We start from the raw sequence: 22,035 nt of genomic DNA on the forward strand, positions 1-22,035 counted from the left end.
ATTTCTTTTAAGGGGGGGAGAATGTAATATCTAGCCCTATTCTAACCCTGACCCTAACCCGGATTTTTTCCACTGTTGTATTCAGGTCCGAAGACCTGAAGCAGTGGTAGAAGAGACCTATGGACCATTCTGATTGATTATCATGATTCGGAGACCGAGCCTATGGACATTGATGATGATACCCCTTGCTTAAATGCATTGTCAGTGTTTAAGTAAAGTCTGCGCACTGGAGAAGATTAATCTAGTTGATGTACCTAATGACCTCCTGTGCACAATCCGAAGGTATTCCCCGAAACTAGACTTCTTGATTGAATTGTGGAAGAAAACCTCACTCAAATTGACCTTGTATAGCCTTTCAAATCCCTACTTGAAGTTGCTGAACTAAACCTGTTTTTCTGCTGAGAAACATTTTGGTCGATCCTTTTGGTCGATGCCATCGACCAAAACCATCCACCAATGTTTCCCAGTCTGCCAAGTTAATGATTCCATGGAATATTCTCATTCTATTTATTATGACCTCGAGCCTTGAGCCCTTTTGCAATCATTTTCTCACCTGAAATCGTGGGGAGAGCTTCCCAAGGCATCTCCTTGGCTAATGTGAAGGGCAGCACATCAAAAACTCATTGTTTACTATTGATTCTTGTCTACATCTTCCACACCAAGGTATGAATCACCATTCCACTCTCTATCCTACCATTTTCTATTCTTTTCTATGCCTATCTTGTTGGTGAGACATTGGAAATGGTGCTGCAACCTTGCAACCACCATTGTCTACACATGATTAACCTATGATCTTCTTAGCCATCCATTGATGCTATGCCTCCATCTCATGCCTAGCATATGTATTCCTTAATTTTTCTATTAACATCATGTCATTTTGTACCAAACTGAGTTGTAGGGCATGCTATGTTCATGTTTATCACTACTATATGATTCCAATCGAAATTCTATTAGTTCCCCTAGCTATTACATGCCATTTCCATGACAATGCAATCAATCCCAACTCATGCCATGATGTTTGTCACTTGAACTTGTTAGCTCAATTTGGGGCTTTTTGTTTGGACCATTGGATTGGGTATATTTCTTGACTTATAGTGTCCTACTATTGTTGTTAAGTATTCCTCCAAGTTTCAGATTGATCCGAACACCGGAAAATCAATTTCGGATGAAAACACCCAAAATCCATGATTCTGTCTCGAAGGAAATTTTGGTCGATACCATCGACCAAAAACATTGACCAAAGTTGTTGCTGACAGTAACCTTGGCCAGTTTTGATCCAATTAATATCCAATCTTCCTAATTTCTTCTCTAACTTATTATTGATGTTTGTTTAGGGCCTTAACAATTATTTTGGACTATTTCTTGGTATTCTCAATTCATCATCAATTCAACCCAAGGTAAGGATGGTTATCTCCATAAACATATAGATCACCAACTTATGATTTATGTTCTTGTTTATGAATAGAACCTTTTGATTACTTTTAATCTTTATAAGACTGTTATATATGTGTTAGAACAGTAGTATTGACATCTTTATACTCTTGTCATGTTACATTACTATTCTTGTTTACTTATGTCTATGATGATTCATTTCAATATCATGATTTAACTTTTATGATAAGATGCATTGGATGCATGAAAGATGATGAACTTGAATATGTGATTGCTTATGTCTGACTTGGGATTGGGGAGTGTTCTATTGACACTTCTGTCCTTAGGCATCGGAGGGAATAGTATGGGATGTTCTCCGATGGTGCCTATCGACACTCTCCCAGGTTATTGGATGACATACATAGGACTGTCTAGTTGGTTGGCTAGGTTTATCCTTGTCGTGTCAAACCCGAATCGGAAGTACATTGAGACCGAACAACCCGTGGTAGTGTATGATTGGATGGGCGCTCTAGGCCGGTAACCAATCCGGTAGGGGACATAAACCATACTACGGATACCCGAAAGGGGCCATTTATTGGTAGGGTTGCAAATGGCTAGACTTGGGCTCACGGGCGCTCAAGACCGGTAACCAATCCGTGAGAGGACGTGAGAGCTTCCCGTTTACTATTTGTGGATGACCAATAGGGTTGATGAGTCCGAAATCCGGGATTTCACTGACTCTAGTGTGAAGGATACCGGAAAGGATTTCCGGGGGCGAGGAATGGACGTATCTGGATCTGACTTGACCGACTGAGTAGATGACTTGCATTGGGCTAGGCTTTACTGTGACATGCGCCAGTACTTATACCAAATGGTGATGTGAGAGAGCGGTGACCTATTCCCTTACCATGGTTTTTGAGATGACTTTATCGAACTTCCCTGGCAGACCCAAGATATCTTGTATGATTGAGGGGGAGTGACTGACCACCCAAAGAAGTATGGTGCTATGACTTAAAGCATGTCTACCCTAGAGACTAGCATTCATAGAGTTAGAATCATCTGCATCATATGTTCCATATCACATTGCATTATGTATGTTTTGTATGTGTATGATTTCTAATTATGGAATAACTGCCTTGCTGAGTTCTTCGAACTCATTCCTTTTGTACAAATGTTTTTAGATTATCCTACAGGTACCGAAGACTATGATGGCACCCCCTTCGAGACGGACTATGATTCCGCATACTACCCTTCGTGTAGTGGCATCTGTGAAGATCCGAGTTTTGGTGCCGAGGAGGATTACTATTCACACTAGGGTTAGCCCCACGGTTGTGAGGGAGAGGCAAAGCTAGGTTTACTTCATCCGTACCATTGGGGAGACTGTTTTAGAGTAGAGGAAACCCTAGATTAGTGCCCCATTTCCCTGGTGTTTTTTGGAGTACTTGGACCTATAATTAACTTACTTTTGGATTATCCTTAAATACTTGGACATGTAATTAACTTTATCACACTTCTTTTCCGCTGCTCTGAGAGAGTGGTTATCATACCTTCTCTCACCTTTATGATTATGTTCACACTTTAATATTATTTGTCTTCCGCACTCTGATTTATTTAATCTTACCTTATTCATGATACTTAGTATTAATTGTTTTTACTTTGATTATCTTTGTTCATGATTATGTCATTGTGTATGTGGGAGGCATGGACCTACGAATCTTGATCCTTGGACTGTGGATCACATTCCTGAGTATTTCAAATGGGGTACCGGCTGGGTGGATGTGACAGATGGGTTCAGGGTATGGATCATGGACTTCTATCCGAACACTCCACAAACTTACCAGACTAGACCTTCGGGTTCTCGGACCTACAATACGGATCTTGGGTTATAATTATGGGGGTTGTTACAGAATGTCTGAGAGGGAAGCAGGACCCAAGTACCACCAGAGAACCTAAGATACTGAGATGGTTGAAGGAGAGTGATCTGAGACCTACCTAGAGGAGTATGGTGCTATGACTTAAATCATGTCTGCCACTAGAGACTAGCATACATAGAGTTAGAAGTATACTTGCATGACTGTCGCATGTCCTATTGCATCTTGTATGTTTTTCTATCATGTTAATCTTCGGCACCGAAGATTATGAAGGACAAGCATAGGAGATTGCCCCAGATGACTCATACTACTCCCAAGGTGCTAGCAATTATGACTATGACTGTGAGGACTACCAAGGTGATAGTGGAGCGTATCATGATTAGTTGCACTCTGGTGCTAGTACAACGGCACTTGGATATAGAGACTTATACTTTTAGAAGAACTCTATTTAAGTTTGAAGAGATATTAGTTTAGACTTAGTTACTCCTTTTCCTTACATTTTGGAATCTGTTGTAATTTCCTTTTAAGTTTTGAGCTACTTTTCGGCTGCTATTGTGGAGTGATTTTCCATTACACTCTGCACTTGATTTATTATTTTGGTATCTTTTTCTGCACTTTGATCAATATGTAGTTTCTCTTGATTATTCAGTTATGATACTTAAACGTTGATTTAGTCCTATTCTTGATTGTATTATTGTAAATGTGGGAGGTTGATTTCCTTAAATTGATCTTTGGGGCTGTGGATCACACACTCGGGTATGCCAGATAGGCTACTGGCTGGGTGGATGTGATAAAGTGATAACAGAGCCCACAGTTCATGGATAATCCTAACCACATGAAACAATATTGGAACATCCTTGAGTCATAGATCCAAAAGTGACTCAAATTTTCTTAGAAGTGAATAATAGAAAATGTTGGACTAGAAACATAAATAAATGAAGCATAATATGTTTTGTTGAATAATGCACAATAACCATGGTTGAACAAACATAACTTAATGCAATAAAGGAAATGCATAATACACAATAAGAAAGTGAAACAAAATGAAACTTCATTAATATTTTGGGAAGTGTTTACAAGAGTTACATCAGTAAAAGCATAAAAGAAATCCTAGTACAATCTATTTAGGAGAACGTCTCGATCTCTTGATGACTCTAACATCTTCCTCTACTCTGAGAGTTGAGTCTCTATCCTCTCCTGCTGAGTCTCTAATCGCTCCTGTCTGACCTCCATCCTCTATAGAATGGAAGTCATCGTAATCAACTGAGCATGCATGTCTGGTGTCTCAGGAGCTACATGAGAAGGACCCCCAACCTCGAAGTGTGGTGGTGCACGAATCTCCTCGTGACCTAGATCAGTCTCGTGCATCTCCACATCCTCACCTGCCCAATCATCACTATCTGGACCAGCACCCTCATCATCCTTAGATGCTTAATCCTCCTCAGTCTCAACCTCATTGTCATCCTCACCCTCAGACCTCACTACATCATTGAGTTGCATATGTCCAACTTTCCTAATCCTGATGTCATTACCTAAATCTCGGGTAAGCATCTCTGTGTTCTCTAGGTCCCCATCAAAGTGTCTAAATACTAGTGTCAGAAGACGGCAAAAGAAAAGATTCCTAACCCCTGGATGCTCAACCCTATCTATCATGACATTCTGAATGATGTAGGACAAGTCTATCTGAAGTCCCACATAGATGCAGTAGATGACCAAGGCCTCCATCACAGTCACCCGGTGGTGATGTTCGGCTATGGGAATGATGTTTCACCCGAAAATGCATCCGATGACTCTAGCCGACAGAATCATCCTTGCACTGTTTCACAGACTGTGACACCTAATGTCATTCCAAAGTGTAGCACAGACCTCGTGAAGCTTGTGAGGAAGAAGGATCGAGTCTACATCGATACCCACTGGTATCCACCAAAAATCCTCCACACAGTATGGCACCTAAAGTATGCATGCCAATACTCGAGTGGAAAACCTAATGTGTGTATCCCTGACTCATGTCTCGATGACTAGTTGCCCAGGTCCCTCTCGGTGGTGCTTGAAGTTACTGTAGAAATGTCCCCCTAACTCTAGATAGACGGGAAGTTTCTCTGTGAAGAGATGTGTCCAATCTAAGGTGTGAAACCGCTGTTAGATACGAAAGGTCCTAAGCTGCCATTACTGAATGACCCGGCCATACTCGATAGGTGATTGGGGTTTAGGTCACTACTTTCTCACCAGCATTGGTATGAGTATTGGTGCGTGTCAAGGTTATACCTAGCCCAATGCAAGTCAACTACTTAGTCACATCAACCTAGGTTCAGATACTTCCCCTCTACACCTCACAATCTTGGTCCAGTATCCTTCCCTATTAGAGTCATCGTATCCTATGGCACCAACCAGCTCAGACTACGCTGACTCTTAACCCTATTGATCATCCACATATAATGGACAGGAAGCTCTCATGTACTCTCATGGGTTGGCTACTGGTCTTGAGAGCCCAAAAGCCCAAGTCTATTATATGCAGCCCTACCAATGAATGGCCCCCACAATGTGATTGTGTCCTCTCACAGGTTGGTTACCGGTCTTAAGCGCCCACCACCCCAAACTATTGTCATAGATTACTAGGCATCAATACCCAAGCCGATTGTGAAATCCAGCCCAAACCTAGCCAGGACACCCTATCTGTTTTGGGTAAAGAAAGGTTAGTTTAATGTTACACCTTGAAGTTAGACCTTGATTTCAGTGTTCTATCTCCTTCTTCTCTCTTTTCCTCTTCTTACTGTTTTGTCTTGATGTTTTGATTGTGGAGAAGGTGTTACACTACTGTAACTACCTATTCTCTAATCTCCTTATGTCTTAGAGTGAACCCCCAATCACTCTATGCATTCCTTGAAACCACATGGTGAATCTCCTCAATTCATCATTGATTTTGATTGAGGTTTGGACAACATGATCATTCTACTTTAGCTTCTTTCTAATTAATGTTTAACATGTTTGATCTTAGCCTTTACTGTTGTTCTAATGTATTTCATCTCTTTGAATCAATTCTCCTTTTTTTTTCTTCTAGCCATTATAGCCTTTTATGTTGATCATTGATATAAGCATTCTAGTAAGTTTCTATTTTTGATTCCTCTCATTCTAGGATTAGAATTCTTTTGATTTTCTATTTAGTTATTCTTGTTGTGATTAGGAAGATGGTATTGCATCATTGCAAACACCTCTTCTATGATCTTTAAGGTTGTGAATCCATTCAATTCTAATGATGGTATGATTCCCCTATTTGATTTTCTACAAGGAATCATGGATATCTTCATGAGTGCATGCTTAATCTTGTTTCTCTTGTATGATTGATCCATTCTTATGATGATTCTTGCCCCTTATATGTTTTTGATATTCCATTAGAGTGAAGCCTTGTTCTCTCTAATTCTTCCCTTGAATCCATGGTGAGTTTGCTATAGAAAACCATGTTGTTTCCAATTTAGAAACTCATGTTCCCGAATTATAAAGTACTAATTCTGACCATGGATGATGTCCAATTCATGCTAGATAGCCTTGGTATGTTTGTGTGAGGCTCTCTTTTTAATTTCGGATCAATCGGACTTCAAATGAAGAAGTTATGACCAAAACAATGCATTATGGCCTTGTTGTCTCCATTGGTCGACTGATTGGTTGATTGGGGCCAGTAGACCAATCAATCGACCAATAGGGCCAGAAATCCAAGAAAATCTTCGATTTAGGGTTTTTCACTTTCTATTTAAGCACACTCTGTGTTTCTTAGTATCCTCTGCCTCCAAAACTCTCTGAGAACGTGGGAAGACTCTCTCAAAGCCTTCCTTGGTGTATTCGAAGAACTTTTGCAAGATCTCAAGCCTCTCAACTCTGGTTCTTCAGATCCAAGGTTAGTAATCTCTCCTACGTATTCAGATCTACTTCTTTTATGGTTAAACTCTGTGCTGAGACTATGAATATAATGTTGCATTCTCTGTTAGCAACCATCACTTCATTGATCTCCTTCCAATCTTAAGGTTTTATGATCAGCATAATGACCTTAACCCTAACCCTGGTAAATTCTTCAGGGAACCCTTGGATAACCTTCATGAAAGGGTAACCAAATTAGGGAACCCTTGGGTAACCTCCCTTGTGAGAGTAACCACATTAGTTATATTTGTGTTAATCTAAACTCTTTCAATGACTTTCTTGTTATCAAATTGCTAAGCAAATTATTCCCTTTCACCTTGTGAACCTACCTTGGGTTATCTGGAGACCTAATCTAGGTTAACCTTCATGGGAGGATATTCAATTGGAAACCTTAACCCTTTATTGAATTTTTAATCATCCTCAAAGCTTTTCTTAATGTGATTACTTATTCTTTATTCCCTAGGGTGAATCCTTATTGCACCCTAGCCTTTCCATGAGAGCCATAAGATTGAAACCCTAACTTCTTGGTTCAAATCAAGAACCTATCTTTTAACCTTTACTTGATGTTTTGACATTCCAAAATAGTTCTAATATGTTCTAGGAAGCTCCCTTTCGAATTTCGGATCAATTGGACTTCAAACGAAGAAGTTATGACCAATTTGGTGTTTGCAGTTCCGTACTGGTTCCATTGGTCGACTGAGCCAGTAGACCAACCAATCAACCAATCAAGCCAGTAGCCTCAGTTTTGCTCTGTTTTGCTTCCGTTTCATCTCCAATCATTAGGGTTTGTTCCTTATGTTCAATACATATTTGTTTAGGGTTATTTTAGTGATTGGACTTGCCCATTGATCTCTTTCTCGAAGTTTATGAAGTCGAATACGAGGTGAGTATTCCACTCACAATATGCATATTTACATACATTGTTATGATATGATTCGAATGCATGATTTAGCTACTGTTGATTTACCTTCTTTATATTATGTTACCTCCGTAATTACAGCAGGTTGTTAATATTGTGATTTACATATTGGAATGAATCATGAATGATGTTGAATGTGATTTGGACTATGGTGTGAAATGTATGATCATGATGTGATTGAATAGGTATGGTTTGGGATTGGGAAGTGTCCTTTTGACATTTCTGTCCTTGGACATCGGAGGGAATATTATGGGATGTTCTCCGAAGATGCCCATCAACTCTTTCCCGAATCATTGATTGTCATACCTAGGGCTGTCTAGCAGTGTTTGGTTAGGATGTCCCTGTTATATCAAACCCGAATCGGAAGGGTATTGAGACCGAACAACCCGTGGCAGCAATGGGGATTCACGAGCGCTCAAGACCGGTAACCAACCAGTGAGAGGACGGGAATCACATTGTGGGGGCCATTTATGGGTAGGGTTGCATATGGATAGACTTGGGCTCATGGGCACTCAAGACCGATGAGTCATATCCGTGAGAGGACATGAGAGCTTCTCGTTTACTATATGTGGATGACCTATAGGGTTGATGAGTCCGTAGTCCGAGAGGGAATACGTTGACTCTAGCGTGAAGGATACCGAAAAGGATCCCGAGAGGGGAGGAATGGGCGTATCTGGATCTGAGTTGATATAACTAAGTAGATGACTTGCATTGGGCTAGGCTTAACCTTGACATGTGCCAGTACTTAGACCAATAGTAATGTGAGAGAGAGGTGACTTAACCCCCAGCCATGGATTGTCCGAGAGGGATGAAGGACCCACTACCAACCGGCGTTGTGAGATGAGACCTACCCAAAGAAGTACAGTGCCATGACTTAAAGCATGTCTGCCAATAGAGACCAGCATACATACATAGAGTTAGGAGCACATTTGCATATATTGTTTCATATCATTGCATATATGTTTGCTTGTGATTACATGTGAAGATGCTTATTGTGTTTGGATTACTTGCTAAGTTCTTTTGAGCTTACCCTTTAGAGGACTTGTTTTTAGATGACATTGTATGATCAAAAGAGAACTCATGCCCAGTACGGAGGAGATTTCCATACATGGTATAGCTCCGGATGTCCTTGGACAAGGTAATGAACAATGATGCAGCCAACACACAGACTTGGACTGCGTTGATGGCTCCTATTGATGATAGCTAGCATTGTCTTATTCGCCGACGGGATCGTGCGTTAGATGTTGATCTAAAGCTTCAAGAGCATAACCTAAAGGTGAAGAAGAGGAAGACTGAAGATGTGGATTAGATTCCTCTTATTTCTTCTAGACTTTTAGTTTACTTATATTAGCTTAGAGCTTTATTTAGATTTCGATCTACCTTTCGCATATGTTTGTAGGGTATATTTCCGCTATACTCTACAATTGTCTTTTGATTTGGTATCTTGTTATTCCGCACTCTGATATTCTATAGTGATCCTTCTAAGATCTTTTCTTGACTTTTATTATTAATTTATTGGAATACAATGATTTGTTCTTGCTTTTGATTATGTTATTGTCCTAAATGGATATGATCGTTCCTAAACTTGATCTTTTGGGTTGGGGATCTTTCCCCCGGGTAATCCAGATAGGGTATAGGCTGGGTGGATTCCTGCGGGATGTGACACCGATAGGGAGTGATATGATGGGGTTTCTAACCAAACTCAACTAGACTTCCTAGTTATGACATCCATTGATCATGAAAAATTCCAAGGGGCCTCATAGGATTGTGTTCCATACCACCTCCAAGAATGGTATTCCCCGATTCACAATCATAACCTATATTCGCATTACAATATGGATTCAATCACATTCTCAAGTCTTTCTAAGTCCATACAATCACATGTTGATCATGTATCATAAACATTATTAATCATCTATATTCTGAAATTTTAGAGTCATAATAATCACTCCTAAACCCTAAAACAACAATACGCAATCATACAATCAAGTTTCATAGAAATCAAGAATGTAACGATGGTTATGTGCAAGTGAACGTCCTCACCTTGCTATCAATTTGTAACCTTGGAAATTAGGTCAAAGAGTATGTTCACGCTTCCCAAAAAGTCCTATTAACATATTGGTTGTGTAAAATCCAGCTTTTACCTAACCTTGACCCGACCCGGTCATTGTTATGTTTGTAGGTCCAAAGACCCGAAGTGGTGGTAGGAGGGACTTATGGGCCCTACTGGTTGATGACGTAATGTCGGGATTCCAGTTTATGGACATTGATGATGCTGCTCCCTCCTTGAGCACATTACCAGTGTTAAGTTAGAATCTGCGCACTGATGAAGAGCGAGACAGTTGAAATAGCAAACGGACTCCTGTGCATAATCCGAAGGTACTCCCTGAAACTAGACCTCTTGAGTGAACTGTAGGAGAAAATCCCATGCAATTTGACCTTGTATAGCCCTCCAAGTCCGCACCTAAAGTTGCTGAACTATTCTGTAAAAATTCTGCAGAGTTTGTTTTGGTCGATACTATTGGTTGATACCATCGACCAAAGGTATCGACCAACAAGTCTGCTGAGCCCAGATTTAAAGATTCTTAGAATATTCTTTTCTATTTATTTATTCCTCGAGACTAGAGCCTTATTCTCGCGTCTTTAACATCTGGGAACGTGAGAGAGTCTCCCAAGAACTCCTCCTTGGTAGTGGTGAAGCATCTTCTTCATCAATCATTGCCAACCACTTATTCTTACTTTCTTGTTCCACTTTAAAGGTATGACTCTCTCTCCTAATCACTTTCTCACTCATCTTTTCTCTATTATACTGTTGGGACCATGGTCAAGGTGCTGCAACCTTGCATACACCTTGCCATGAACCTTCTAAACCCCATACAATGATGTTTTCACCGATATGACTATGATTGATTCACCTCATGATCATTGACTACACATTTCCATGATTTATTGCTTACCAACTTGCTTTATTTACCAAAACTGAGATGAAGCTCGTGATTTACTTAATCTATACCTTGCATATGTGCTCCATGTTACTTCTAAACGATTCCCTACCTAATCCCCCATGTTTTCCCCTAATTTGCATTGAGTTATAGCCAATGCTATGATCTACAACTCTTAACCTTAATATGTCAATTTGGGGATTTCTAAATGGACCATTGGATTATGAAAGTTTCTTGATAATTAGTGTCCCCATGTTGTGCTTAGACTATCCTCCAAGTTTCATGTCAATCCGAGACCGGGAAGACCAAATCTGGGCAAGAATCCGAAAAGCCGACTTGTTGTCCTGGAATTGATTTGGTCGATACTATTGGTCGATACTATCGACCAAATGTATCGACCAATAGAGTTGTTGTCAAGCAACTTTTGCCCGATTCGATTCGTTTGATCTCCGATTGTTCTGATTTCTTCTCTAACCTTTCATATATGCTTGTTTAGGACTTTAAGACTATTTGGGCCACTGCTTGTGATCTTGGACCATTCTCTTCTCCGATTCAAGGTAAGGATAGTTATCGATGTAATTACCTAGGATATGGAAATCTTGACTTGGTATTCCTAACCTAGTAAATATAGTTTCTATTTTATATTCTTATCATGTTAGACTTGCTACATATGTCTTTTAACAGTAGCTTTGTGTTTACATTATATTACTTCAATGTTTTATCATGTTTATCAATTTCAATATATGATGACTTATGACAATGTCATGAATTGAATGTTTATTATGACGTTGTATCTTGTGAACTGATATGATGAACTTGGGCATGTGATTGCTTAAGTATAACTTGGGATTGAGGGGTACCCTACTGGTGCTTTTGTCCTTGGACATCGGAGGGAATAGTATGGGATGTTCTCCGAAGGTGTCCATTGACGCTTTCCCGGGTTATTGAATGACATGCATAGGATTTGTCTAGATGTATGGCTAGGATGTCACTATCATATCAGACCCGATTCCGAAGGGCATTGAGACCGAACAACCCGTGGTAGTAGTGTGGATTTGTGGGTGCTCAAGACCGGTATCCACTCCGTGAGAGGACATAAATTGCATTACGGTTAACCGAAAGGGGCCATTTATTGGTAGGGTTACAAATGGCTAGACTTGGGCTCATGGGCACTCAAGACCGGTGAAATGATCCGTGAGAGGGACGTGAGAGCTTCCCGTTTACCATTTGTGGATGACCAATAGGGTTGATGAGTCCGGTGAGTAATATCCGTGACTCTAGTGTGAAGGATACCGGAAAGGATCCCGAGAGGGGAGGAATGGAAGTATCTGGAACTGGCATGATATGATTAAGTAGATGACTTGCATTGGGCTAGGCTATACCCTGACATGCGCCAATACTTTGACCAAACGGTGATGTGAGAGAGCGGTGACCGAAACCCCCAACCATGGATTTGTCCGAGAGGGATGCAGGACCCAATTTCCCCCCGGTGATGAGTGACTGAGACTACCTAAAGAAGTATGGTGCTATGACTTAAAGCATGTCTACCATAGATGACCAGCATACTTAGAATAAAGTCATATTGCATTATATGCCTCATATCATCTGCATCATTTTATGATTATCTTGTGGTTTATGTGTTGTGGGATAACTTCCTTGCTGAGTTCTTTGAACTCATTCCTTTTCTGTTGCAATATTTTATTAGGCTATTCTACAGGTGATTACTCTGATGGCACCCTCCCTGAGGCGGACCCGGATACCTCATACTACCATCCGAAGGCTGGCTACGTTGAAGACTTCGGTGACCATACCGAAGAAGATTACCAGGCATACCAGGGTTAGCCCCGGAGTCGTATGGGAGCAGTCATGTTGGGTCTCCATGATCCTCAACTTTGAAGAAGATATATTTATTATGGAGGAGACTTATGAGTAGTTACCCCTTCTTTGTGACAGTATACTTAGAGAAATTGTAATAACTTTAACTTACCTTTATAACTTGAGATGTGTACTTAACTAAATTTTGACCTCACTTCCGTTGGGTGAAGGAGTGGATTCCGCCCACTGCCTTCTTAAGTTATCTGATTTGATATTTATTTCCGCACTCTGATTATGTCTGACACCTTATTTTTGAATTCCATGATCATTCATTGTTAGTTTATGATTATTATCTGTTCATGATTGTATTATTGTCGATGTGGATTATGTGGTCCCTGAACTATGGATCTTCGGGGCTGTGGATCACATCCCGGGTATGCTAGATAGGGTACCGGCTGGGTGGATGTGACAGGTTCAAAGTTAGAAACAATCCTAGAGGATAACCCAGAGCAACCAACTTGGGTGTGGGTGGGCTAGTTGGGCAGGTTGCCCCCAGGCAATCAACCTGGCCATGAAAATTGCCAGAGCATTGGTGGGTCGCCTGGGGCAACAAGAGCAATTAACCAGCCCTCTATGTACGGACAAATTTGGCTCAAATCAACAGGAAACTTCCTGCTTGGGTTCTAAACTACTCTGAAATAAGTTTAGAAAAGTCTAAAATCATATTAGAACATTATTTAACATAGTTTAGAGATCAAACATAGTAAAAAGAATAAAAAGCTAACAAATCCTTTACTAGGTCTTCTCCAAAATGTAACCACAAGATTCACAGATGAGCCAGAATGAATGGGGATTCACTCTAGAGTAAAGAGGATAAAATAATTAGGTTATTACAGCAAGCAGAAACCTTCTTCTAGGTCTTGGCAAGTAGAAGGAATCATTCGAAGAAGAGAATTGGAACGAGAAGATGAATACTAACCTTTTAGAAAGCAAAACGACAATCGGAAACCTTGACGGATGCTTCCCACACCTTCCTTCACCTTGGTGAGGATTCTCTTGAGACCAATTGTGAAATCCTGCCCAAACCTAGCCAGGACACCCTATCTATTTTGGGTGAAGAAAGGTTAGTTTAATGTTACATCTTGAAGTTGGACCTTGATTTCAGTGTTCTATCTCCTTCTTCTCTCTTTTCTTCTTCTTACTATTCTATCTTGATGTTTTGATTGTGGAGAAGGTGTTACACCACTATAACTACCTATTCTCTAATCTCCTTATGTCTTAGAGTGAACCCCCAATCACTCTATCCATTCCTTGAAACCACATGGTGAATCTCCTCAATTCTTCACTGATTTTGATTGAATTTTGGACAGCATGATCATTCTACTGTAGCTTCTTTTCTCATTAATGTTTAACATGTTTGATCTTAGCCTTTACTGCTTTTCCAATATGTTTCATCTCTTTGAATCAATTCCCCTTTCTTTCTAGCCATTTTAGCCTTCTATGTTGACCATTGATATAAGCATTCTAGTAAGTTTCTATTTTTGATTCCTCTCATTCTAGGATTAGTATTCTTTTGATTTTCTATTTAGTTATTCTTGCCTCTGATATGTTCTTGATATTTCATTAGAGAGAAGCCTTGTTCTCTCTAATTCTTCCCTTGAATCCATGGTGAGTTTGCTATGAGAACCATGTTGTTTCCAATTTAGAAACTCATGTTCCCAATTTATAAAGTACTGATTTTTGGACCATGGATGATGTCAAATTCATGCTAGATAGTCTTAGTATGTTTGTGTGAAGTTCCCTTTCGAATTTCGGATCAATCGGACTTCAAACGAAGAAGTTATGACCAAAACAATGCAATCTGTACCTTGCTGTCTCCATTGGTCGATGATTGGTCGATTGGGCCAGTAGACCAATCCAATCGACCAATGAGATCTGTTTTCCAGATCTAGGTCTTTCTTGCTCTATTTAAGTCCAATCTCGGGATTAGTTCGTCTCCTCTGCCTCCTAAGCCTCTGGAACGAGTTAGAACTCCATTCTAATCAATTTCCTTGCATCCTTGGTTGATCCCTCGCAAGAACTCAAGTAATCTTCTTCCTTGCATCAAAGGTATGTCTACACTCTCTTCTTCTTCTCCATCTCTGTTTTTCTTTCCTTTTTGGGCTGACATAGTAGAGAAGATGCTGCATTCTCTGTTGCAAACATCTCTCTACTCATCCCTCATGATCTTCCTAAGGATTAATGGCTAATGCGATGATCTTAACCATGATCATTGCAAGCTTTTGAAGGAATCATGATCTAAATCATGATCTAAATCATGATCTTGTCTTTGTTCATCTTTTGATTCAAATTCTGATCTTCTTAGATCTGTTTTATTGATCATATTAGTAGTCAATCGCTGTGTTTTCTTTACAAGAGTTGTAACCTATCAACCTCTAGTTCTTTCTTTATGATCATACCATGCTTTCTCCAAGAACCATGACTAATAAATTTATGGTAAGTTTTGTTTCCTTATTTAGATTCATGTTCTTCAGTCTTAGATCTATTTTTCTTGAAGATCTATGCATGCTTTTCATGATTTCTTTATCACAATCAATGATCCATCATCCTATCGTTCTTGTCCATGATTGTTACTATGAATTCTTCAAGAACCATGATTGATCTAATTATGGTAACTTTTGTTTCCTAATTTGTAAGTTGAAGACTTGATTTGATTAGTGTTTTGAAGTCCTCTATATACTAGGATACTGTCATAGTAGTTTCCCCCTTGTTTGGTACCCTTTTGAACCACCAAATTCGGTTCTTTATTCTTAAAACTCTGATTTTGTAGGCCACCTTGTCTCTGTTGGTCGACTGATTGGTCGACTGAGACAGTAGACCAATCCAATCGACCAATGAGTACAGCAACTCCAGATTTTGTCTGTTTTGGATGTTTTGCTATCTTTCCGTCTAGGTTTCTTTCCTAATATGATATATACTTGTTTAGGACCTTCTTACCAAGTTTGGGAAGATTCTCCTTGATCCTTGGAGATTCTCTTCAAGTTATATAAGGTAAGGATGGTTACTTCTATAATAGCATAGATTGTGTGATTTTAGTTTCTATATTAGAATCTTTTGGATTTGTTACCATAATTACATTCTTTTATGAATATATTACTGCTGTATTTACTTCAATTACAGTTGTATTATTTACTTGCTTTCTTTAATTTATGAATGTCTTTAATTGTTAACTGTATATGAGACGGATCTTATTATGGTATATTTTCTATATACTGCAATTGTACATGACATGATTGATTTGTGATTGTGATTGATTAAGTATGGTTTGGGAAGGAGAGGTGTCCTTTTGACACTTTTGTCCTTGGACATCGAAGGGAATAGTATGGGATGTTCTCCGAAGATGCCCATTGACACCTTCCTGAATTATTGATTTTCATACCTAGGGTTGTCTAGCAGTGTTTGGCTAGGAATACCCAATTATATCAGACCCGATTCGGAAGGGTATTGAGACCGAACGACCCGTGGTAGCAATGGGGATTCATGGGCGCTCAAGACCGGTAACCAACCCGTGAGAGGACAGGAATCACATTGTGGGGGCCATTTATTGGAGGGTTGCATATGGATAGACTTGGGCTCACGGGCGCTTAAGACCGGTAACCAACCCGTGAGAGGACGTGAGAGCTTTCCGTTTACCATATGTGGATGACCAGTAGGGTTGATGAGTCCGTAGTCAGGGACTATGAGGACTCTAGTGTGAAGGATACCGGAAAGGATCGTCAGGGACGAGGAATGGATGTATCTAGATCTGACTTGATGTAACTAAGTAGAAGACTTGCATTTGGCTAGGCTTTACCCTGACATGCGCCGGTACTTAGACCAATGGTGATGTGAGAGAGTGGTGACCTATACCCCCAGCCATGGAATGTCCCGAGGGATGCCGGACCCATTACCAACTGATGATGAGTGATTGAGACCTTCCTAAAGAAGTACGGTGCTATGACTTAAAGCATGTCTGCCAATAGAGACCAGCATACATAGAGTTAGATTCATACATTCATTGTTTGTCTCATACCATATTGCATTTATGTTTGTTCTGAAATCCTGCCATTTATGTTATTATGGATTTAACTGCCTTACTGGGTTTCTTTCGAAACTCACTCCTTTTGTACCATATCTATTGTTAGACTTCTCTACAAGTTTGAAATATGATGACGGTCCATATAAGGAAAGGCAAGGTGAAGAAGATGAAGACTGAAGATGAAGAAGAGCAGACTGAAGATGTGGATTAGATTTCTCTTGTTTCTTCTAGACTTATCTTTTACTTTACTTGTATTAGCTTAGAGCTTTACTAAGATTCGATCTACCTTCCGCATATGTTGTGGAGTATATTTCCGCTATACTCTACAGTTGTCTTTTGATTTGGTATCATGTTTTCGCACTCTGATATTCTTAGTGATTCTTTTGAGATCTTTTCTTGAATTTTATTATTAACTTATTAGAATACAATGATTTGTTCTTGATTTCGATTATGTTATTGTGCTAAATGGATATGATCGTTCCTAAACTTGATCTTTTGGGCTGTGGATCACACTCTTGGGTATGCCAGTTAGGGTACCGGCTGGGAGGATGTGACACCAATTGGCTAATATCTTTACAAGACCACTTTCAACTTAATGGTTCACCCGCTTGCTTGGCAAGCTCAAGGTGTGTCACACCCCATCCGCCGGTCTCGGTTACCCGCCCGACAACCCGTGGGAGTGATCTATCACAAGATCCACAATTTTAGTCTATCAACAATAATAAATACAAATAAAGACAATCAAGACAAATAATAGTTCAATTAATGAATTAAAGGATTACAGGAGTCCAAATACTCCAATAAAATAATCAATGAAAGAATAATAAATCAAAATGAATACGAGTTCAACGGAAGCAATCAAAAGAGTTAAATTATTTTCTTTCCAGATTCCTTTTCTAAGGCTAAGTAATGTTTTTCATGAATCTCTAGAAAAGGTGGCCTCCAGTTCTTCTCCATTTGTTGAGTGAACTGCCTGGCAACTTGTCGTCTCTGTCCATCAATGGGTGCGATAAGCGCATTCCATGCACTCGCAGGAGCTCCCGCACAAGCTATCTCCATTTCCCATTGTCGGTGCCCCATCTTCATACGGGAAGGTTCCTTCATAGGAAACCAGTCCATCTTCTGACACATTTCCTCCATCCGCACAGGCTAATAAAACATATACAAATAAAGGAGTGAGTCCTAGAGAACTCAGTAAGAACAATTATAATTCCCATCCAAATATCCAACAAATCAGAAATGCATAAATGATATGAATGAGTGCAAAGTATGTATGATACTATGATTCTAACTATGCAAGTCTCTAACAGTTGACATGCTTTAAGATATACACCAGCCCTCCTCTGGGTAAGTCTAGTCACTCTGATCCAGCAAGGACTGGTTACCTCTGTAGGGATCCTAGGTAAAATGGAAAGTCCACACCTGACTCTAAAACCATGGCTGGGGTTAAGTCAACACTCTCTCACCACGACCATTGGCAACGAGTACTAGCGCATGTCGGGGTTTCTAATCCAATGCAAGGTCATACAGGTAACATATCTACATGAAGTCCAGATACATCCCCTATGGCACCAACCAACTCGGTTCAGTATCCTTCGCAACCTAGGAATGATAATCCAAAGTATATATATAAACAAGATAAACAACAGTAATATAACAATATCAGCATGTAGAACATGATTACAGCAGCATATAAAATGAAAGGCTAATACTAACAGACACTGGACTAGCATGTTCAAGTCTATTCATAAAGATAGGGTTGTATGCCCTTACCTGCATATAAGTAATTCGTCCGTAAAAAGAAATCCGTAACCAATTATAAAACTTTCTCTTCAAAAAGAGGACACCTAAACACAGGGTTACAATAAGGTATAAGTCAATTGAACCAAATCGGATCAAAACCAAAAGCCAATTGCTCACTGTGTACCATCCGGTCGCTCGTGCCGGTCGCTTAGGTTGAGCGACCACCACTAGTGACCGCCCCAAAACCAGAGAGTTTCAATCCGAAACTCAGGCTTTTGATCATCCATTTTCAATCCGAATTTTGGATGATCACAGTCCGAATCTTAAATCTATTACTCCCATAACCACTGGGTGACAAGAAACCTAACAATCATCATAATTGGATTATCCAGAAACCTTCCCTTGATCAGATCAACCCTTTTTACGAAAGCAGGGTTTCGTTTTCGGATCTGATCTCACCAAGATTAACAAAAAGGTAGGCGATGCAATAGAAGGATCAAGAACAACCAAAGATGAATACTAATCTACTTTATTCATAGCAAGAGGTGAAACATAAGTGAACAAGGAACCACTTACCTCAATTGGATTGACTATGACTAACAGTAGAACCTTCTAGGACTCCAACAGCACTTCAGATTTGCTTTCGGCACTTCTCCACAGCCGTCTAACCTCCAAAAATGGTAACCACGAATAAAATATTCGTAAAATAGGCGAGGGTTACTATTTATAGAAGTCAGGGGGCAAAATAGGGCAAAACCCCGAAATCAGAACCAGGCGGTCGCTCAAGGCGGTCGCTTGGTTCAATCGACCGCCACTAGCAACTGCCCCCCATGTATATTGCCATACAAGGGTGCTTTGCTCATGGGGTTGATGACCAAGTACAACCTAGCCCTAAAGAAGAGATGGGGGAGATCTTACCTTCATTCCGGACATCTCCAGACATCACTGGCCTTCCAGAAGTCCAACTATCAAGCAAGGCAGGCTCTTCAGACAGAGAATCCAGATCCATGGGTTCAGGGTATGGATCATGGACTTCTATCCGGACAGTCCACAAATTTACTCGACTAGACCTTCGGGTTTTCGGACGGGCAATACGGATCCCGGGTTAGAAATACGGGGGTTGTTACACAAGGTCTCTCCACCTCCCTTAAGTTTGAGGGGGCATGCAAGATTCAAATCATGAACAAAAGAAGTAAAGAGAACATATCGATGAGTTGTTATTGCACTCAATCTGTCACATCCACCCAGCTAGTACCCTATTCACAGTACCCAAGTTTGGGATCCACAGCCCCAAAGATCAGTTCAAGGAAATCAATCTCCCACATTTACAATAATACAATCAAGAGCAGGATTAAATCAATGTTTAAGTATGATAAATGAATAATCATGCAAAGATTCAAGAGAGATTACAATTCAATCAGAGTGCAAAAAGGATACCAAAAGAATAAATCAAGTATAGAGTGTAGTGGAAAATCACTCTACAATATCAGTGGAAAAGTAGATCAAAACTTAGAAGGAAAAATACAACCATTTCCAAAAAAAGGGAAAAAAAAAAAAAAAAAAAAAAACAAAAGCCCCAAAAAAAAAAAAAAAGGAAGCAAAAAAAAAAAAGCCCCCGCCCCCCCCCCCCCACACAAAGAGCCGCAGGGCGAACAAACCACAAAAGCCCCCCCCCACCCGAGGGCAGCAAGGAAGACACAAAGAGGGGGGGCGGGGGGGCCTGCCTTGTCGATCGCCTTGAACCGGTCGACGAACTCCCGATCTGATTCGACGGTTTGCTCCTTGATCAATCAACCCACGAAGAAAAGAACACAAGAAGAACGGAGCCGACGCTGACGGCGCGCTCCGACGATCTAGCGTATGGAGTCAATGGTGTTCACCGGCTCCCCGGAGCTTTGGAATGCTAGTAATGGAGTTCAATCGAGTGAGTTTAGGGTTTTGGTTGATTCTAGAGACTTACCTTCCACGGATCTTCCTCGCTACGGCTTTCCGCTATAATACTCTTTAACCATGGCCATCGATCATTGCTCCTCTTGACGCTTGATCATCTTAGCTTTATATCTCAATTGAACCCGATTGAGATTGGTTTGACGGTACGAACCGGCAATGGATATTTTAGTTACAACATAAGCCCCCAAGCGCGATCGGTCGAGCTTGATGAGACTCGGTCGAGGTTTTATCCTTTTCAAAAAAACACAAGATCTCTTGTCAGCACTATGTCTTTCCCGGTAATTCGGTTTCTTCAAAACCTTGATGAGAGTTACTGACAATCATCATTATCTTGAAAAGCTTATAATTATATCTCATGAGATCATGTCCTCGATTGGTGACATATAAGATCAGCCAAATTACAAACGGGAATCAGTGTCGATCTTTTCGAATTTTCAAATACAACTTTAACCCAGCGAGGGAAGACTCATCTTTCCCATGCATTACCACAATGCTCCCTTGTCTTTTCACACATCACTCATTTTCAATGGTTTTTCATGCGTAGCTAATTAATCCCAGCGGGTTACGAAAGGTAATGACCATTGATTGGACCAGGTATTCCCTCCAAGAAATCTAATTCTATATATATCTAAGTCGTTTCCTTCGACGTCTCGGAACACCAACATACATCGAACCTTTATTACTCCTTTAGATTTTACCTTTTCAATTCCTTCCTGCTTATCTCGATGGAACGCCCAACCTGACAATATCTCCCAACGATATACCAAAAAAGAAATGAAAAAGTGCGGGCTTCTCCTCCAACATGATCCTGATTGGAAACGGCCCGTATGCTCAGATGAAGCCATCCATACCGCAACATGTCAGAGAAAAATGGACCAAAGATGGGTCCCGAATGGTATCCCACAAGATAAAGAAACCCCCCGGATCTATTTGGAAAGTTACCATTTCCTCGATGCAGAGTATGGGTGACGACGCCTACGGTGATCCGGTGTTATCACCATCACCGATCACTGATTAGGAGAAGCGATCATAGTTCAACGTTAGACTATTATCAGTGCGTCTCCACTACTCCAAATAGTTGGAGGCTGGATTATTGTTTGCGTTCATCGATGAATCGGTGTCGTGATCTCTTCGGAAATTATTACACCTTGAAAGTACGCGAAGCGGATATCTCATTTGGAAGAAGCATTTGGGTGAACGGGAGAGAATCCAAAATTTTCATTGATTCCTCCATTCCATGACAAAAGCAATGGCGGGAAAAACTCCGCGCTATTCAAACCAAACTGGTCTCGATGGTGCTTCATTCCTTGGAATCCTTATCTCCTCTAAAAGAGGGCTACGAATATGACGAATAACTGGAGAATGATTGATGGAACCCCAAGATGGGCAAGTTGAAGACGGATGAGCTCATTAGTCATGGCTTTTTCCAGGTAAAGA

This window comes from Hakea prostrata, chromosome 5, assembly GCF_041222555.1.
Source record: "Hakea prostrata isolate BN-2017 chromosome 5, UWA_Hpros_2, whole genome shotgun sequence".
NCBI classification, from domain to species: domain Eukaryota; kingdom Viridiplantae; phylum Streptophyta; class Magnoliopsida; order Proteales; family Proteaceae; genus Hakea; species Hakea prostrata.